This window comes from Fulmarus glacialis, unplaced genomic scaffold (genome assembly GCF_000690835.1).
Source record: "Fulmarus glacialis isolate BGI_N327 unplaced genomic scaffold, ASM69083v1 scaffold28775, whole genome shotgun sequence".
NCBI lineage: Eukaryota > Metazoa > Chordata > Aves > Procellariiformes > Procellariidae > Fulmarus > Fulmarus glacialis.
This window is the reverse complement of record NW_009212758.1, coordinates 5,203-10,343: the sequence shown is the minus strand read 5'-3', so window position 1 is coordinate 10,343 and position 5,141 is coordinate 5,203.

Here is a 5,141-nt window from a genome sequence, read left to right as displayed (position 1 = left end):
TCCTGCTTGTGTTAAATAATGCAAGTCTTTGCCTCATTTTATGGTCTGGTAGCAGAGTGGTGGAGAATATTTCTACTAGATTGCTAGTAGTTTTTTTCCCAGGATGCTTTCTGAGGTATAATCAAAGTTGTCTTACAGATTTAATTCTTGTGTGCTTCAGCTGCATGAACTGCACCAGGGAGCTCAGCAGGTGCGTACTTTCTAAGCTGTTTGAGGGGTAATTGTTGCAACTGTATGATCCAAGGTGTGATGCTGTCTTGAGTATCAAAAGATTTGCAAACATAAGATCCAGCATTTGTCCCTGTAGAACGTAACTTGAAAAAAATCCTTATGTTAAAAAGGAGCAATCAAGGATTTTTTTTTTTTTTTCAAGTGGGAAAAGGAAATATTTTATCCATTGAATCAACTCTTATTGAATTTGCAGAATAAGGTGTCTGAAATCAATGGGAGTGGAGTAAAAGTGATTTTAAATAGTATGCTGTTTTAGGCCTGTTTCTTCAAAAGTATTTAAACTGTGCAGGTGAGATGAGCTTTTCAGAATTGCTTTAGCACTCAGGAAGGTGCCCAAAGGGAAACGGTCTGTCTTCCCAGAGCTCCTGGCGCTTGCAGACCCAGTTAGCTCTTGTTCTGAGAAAAACGAATCAAATGTTTGTGAACAACCGGAGTAGTGTGTCAAAATATGCATTAAAACCAGTGCTTCAGAACAATTAACGACAAGGAGAAAGTATGAAAGAGCGAAGTCTGCTGAAGTGACTGAGCCGTCTTACAGGGTGACCTGCTGGTACGGGGTGCCCGTGAACAACTAGCCTGAGGAACTCCGAAAATGGCTCAGCATATTTCTGAACGTCTGCTCCTCGCAGCGTGATGCAGTTGCGCAATCACGGCACTGCTTACCCGTGCTGGTGTCGTAAATCACGAAACACAAATAGTTGTTTAAAATAACACTGAAAAAACTGAAGGAAATAATTTTAAAACAAAAATTACTGTAGTTTCAAAAGGAGAATGTAACGGAATGCATTTCATCCCAAGCACACCGGCCCCTGCGCTGACAGCAGGTTCGGTCTCTGTTGTCTGCAGGACGGTTCGTGGTTGAGCAGGTTCATGTTGTTCAGAGGGGAGCAGAGGGAGGAGCGGTGTTCGCTGAGCGGCGCAAAGAAACCATCTCGATAACGAAGTGTGTGGTGTTTGCAGCAGTCTAGATGCATTAAGACTCATTAATGAAAACTTGATCGGTTGCCGTACAAAATGCAAGATGACCAAGGGACACCATTAGTTTCTCTTATACCACTTTTAAAACGTGTTAATTTTTTTGCCTAAAATGGAGGCATTCTTTGAACTTCACGGGGAGTGTGATCAGGATGGTCTCTAGGGATTTTTCTTCCATTTTAAATTCACTCCTATGCACTTTTAATCTATATTATCCTTTGAAAGTATCTATGCCCTTGAAGTCTTATCTGATAACTGTTCCTGGGGATTCTTTCCCTGTGACTGGATTGCCCGGTGGTGGAATTCAGTGTCTGTGCAGAAGCTCCTCTGGGTCAGGAACCGTGCCAGACTAACGTCGCGCTGTGAAATTAAAAAAATGTGCTTTTTGGCGTAAGGCAGGTTGGTGACGCGCTCTCGGGGCAGAGCTGGGAGACGTTGAGAGGAGGGTTGGCTGGGTTACACGGCGTGCACCGGCCATCAGGGACGGTGCTGCCTGCTCCTGGCCGCGGATCCGGCACTGCTGCCGCGGCGCTGCTGCCGGCTGCTCGCATGTTTCTTGAAGCCCTCCCCTGCTCCGGGGACCGAGCTGCGGTCCGTGCGTGCTGTGTCCGCTGGAATAGATGTGGTCCCTGCCTTCGCGAGGCTCGTGCAGTGGCCTTACGCCACAGCACGCCCGGTTTTTATTTACAGCGTGGTGTAAGGAATTGGGCAGGATGCGCAGGGCGAGCTCACCAGCACAAGCCTGCGTTCCTCCGCGGTCTGCCCTGGGGTACAGCCTGCTCCCCTGCTCTGTTTAGTTTAATCTTGCCGCGGACACCAGCGTAACCACCATCAGTAACTTCTTCTTAGTTGTAAATGCCACTTGCTTTTTCCTATCGTTTGGTCGGTGGTGGTGGTGGTGGATTTTCAGGCTGTGTTTTTTCAGTTTCCCTCCTGGAGTCTCTGAGAATCATTGAACATCCCTGGCATTTGAAAAAGACCCTTCTGGCTCCCGGCTGGGGGTGTGTGAGGGGAGGATGCTCTGCGCGTCGGCTGCGTCGGCTGCACCTCTCAGATCACAGCTCCAGCCCCGGGAATACTTTAAATCTTTACCTGTGCATGTCTCATGGCATGAGACGTTACGGTCTGCTCCCTAGCTTTTCACTTAGCTCAATAAATTTGCACTGGTTTTCTTCTTTCTTTTGTTGTTGAGAGGTAGATGTACGTTTTAGCAAACTAGAGTTAAACATAACTGAGCCGAGGGGCTGATGTTGTTGGGCTTTAAGATATTTGTAAACTGTATGCTGCTTTAAAAAAAAAACCAAAACAATCAATCAAACAAACAAACAAAACCCAAAACTGCCCTGTTTTAGTGACCTTTTCCTTCAATGTAGATTTGTCCTGCTCAAATTTAAGAACAGAGGTTATACTGAGACACTTCTTTGCGGTTTTAGGGAGGCTTGAGTTTCTTGAGAGGTTACTAATGTTCCTGCTAACCTTCACTTAAAGCACAAGTTCTGAAGCTCATAGGAATTTTCAGGCTCAAGGATGCTCAAGACCAGTCACCTCTCCTGATTGATGCTTCTAGTTTAGGTGGAGTTACTACTTTTAAAAATTTACTTCTAATAACAACCTGAAAGGGAAAGTTAATTAACATTTTCTTTAGCACCTAATTTTTTTTTGTTTCCTGAACTGCTCCCCCCAAATACCCCATGAGAAATTCCAACTGTAATCTCTTTTGCACTTTGCTCTTTTTATAGTAATTTGCACTTAACCACGATCATTCCCTCATGTAATCCTATAATGAATCCTATAATATTTTATAGTCATTGTTATGTCACTGTTTTTTTGGGAATACATTCAGGAATTATAAATAAATCTGTTTAGAAACATGTCTAGTCCCTACAACAGGTCTTAACATTGAACAGAGCGAGATCTTCTCGCGGTCGCTATCTGCCTGCATCTCCTGTGGCCATTGACGGGCTCAAGGATGTCCCCAGCGCATCCTTGCTAATGGGGAGGAAGTTTTTGTGTTTCTCATTGCTGCTGAGAACGGTATCTTAGGAACTGCCTCACCACTGCGCGGGCACGTTTAGCACCGGGACTTCCGTCTCTGGCAGGTCGTGCTTCTGCCGGGCCCCCACCCGCGTGGTGGGTTTCGTTGTGAGGGCGGGCGGGAAGGCGCCCTGTCGCGCTGCTTGTGGTCTATGGATACAGATGCACGAGCGCATTTTTGCGTAGGGGTGTGTGTCGATACAGGTTACGGCTCAGAAATTACTGCTGTGGTTTAGTACCGGTTTTGTAAAGCTGTCCTTGGCCCCGTGCAGAGCCCCGTGCCACCGCGCGTGGGTGCTACAGCAGCAGCACGGGAGTTGGTCTCCTCCTGCGAGTCGGACCGCTGTGCAAGCTGTGTGTCCCTGGTTCGGGGCGGTGTGGCAGGGTGAAAGACATCCGTGTTCTGTTTTAACAGGCAGCACAATTTATGAATGCACGGGAAATAAGCATTAAGAGGTACAATATATTTCTACAGAATGTAAGAAATGTGCAATAAGTTGTAACCAAAGGCTCTGAATGTATTTTGAATGTAGCTATTACATTTGTGTCTAAATCTGCTGTGGTTTTCAGTCCCCAAAGAGAAATGTGTAGTGTATCCGTGTTCTGTTTTAACAGGCAGCACAATTTATGAATGCACGGGAAATAAGCATTAAGAGGTACAATATATTTCTACAGAATGTAAGAAATGTGCAATAAGTTGTAACCAAAGGCTCTGAATGTATTTTGAATGTAGCTATTACATTTGTGTCTAAATCTGCTGTGGTTTTCAGTCCCCAAAGAGAAATGTGTAGTGTTTTGTCGATCTACAAACCAGTTTCTGAGTTGTCTGTTTTTTAAAGAAGCATTAATATTTTATCTGGAAGTACTGTAATATTTTAGAACTTAGTATAGCAGTACAGTGCTAAAATTCAACCTTCATATTGTGAAATACCTAATCTGGTGTACACTGCAGCAAGTTATTTTTAAAACTATTGCTAAAGTTATTGCTTGATATTGCAGCTGCCCTGGATGTAAATAATTTGTTTAAATGTTGTATTTTGTATGCATATTTTACATACTGGTATACTTTCGGAAGGACGTGGCGATTTTAATAAATTAAGCACACTCTGCCATTGTGTTCCCATGAAGTGTAAAACAATTTTTTTTAATATTCATTTTGTGAGGGGAAAAGGGTCGAGGGCTGTTCCAGGTAACTTGTAGGCACTGGAGGTTTCAAACGTGACCCAAAGCTCGTCCGCCGGTTTACATACTGGTATACTTTCGGAAGGACGTGGCGATTTTAATAAATTAAGCACACTCTGCCATTGTGTTCCCATGAAGTGTAAAACAATTTTTTTTAATATTCATTTTGTGAGGGGAAAAGGGTCGAGGGCTGTTCCAGGTAACTTGTAGGCACTGGAGGTTTCAAACGTGACCCAAAGCTCGTCCGCCGGCGCGTGCCCCCCAGCCCCTGGCCCGGCGGTGGCTGCAGGCGTGCTGCAGGAGATGCCACCGCTCAGCACGGGGCTGTCGGGGCTCTCGGAGACTGGGGAAGGACAAGCTCCTGCTGGCCACTGCTTCCTCAGCTTCCCCTTGCCGCTCCCGGCCGGTGTGCTGCCCAGTGGGAGTAAGTCCTGTCTGGAGGGGCAGCCTGTGCTGGGAGGGTGGCCTGCAGCCATGGCGCGCGAGCTCTGCCTTGCCGTTCCTCCTTGCGTGTGCTCTTCCTGGTGTATAGCGGACACGGTGACGCATGAAACGTCCAGCTTCTGCTTATGGCTATGTCGCACCCTTATTCTAGTAGAGACAAACAGTTAGCAAGCACCAGAACCGGAGCGTTCCTTGTACCCTTGTGCCTCCCTGTCTGGGAAACGGCAGCTTCTCTCCCGTGCTGGAGAGCAACCTTCCTGAGATAAGGGGTTGAC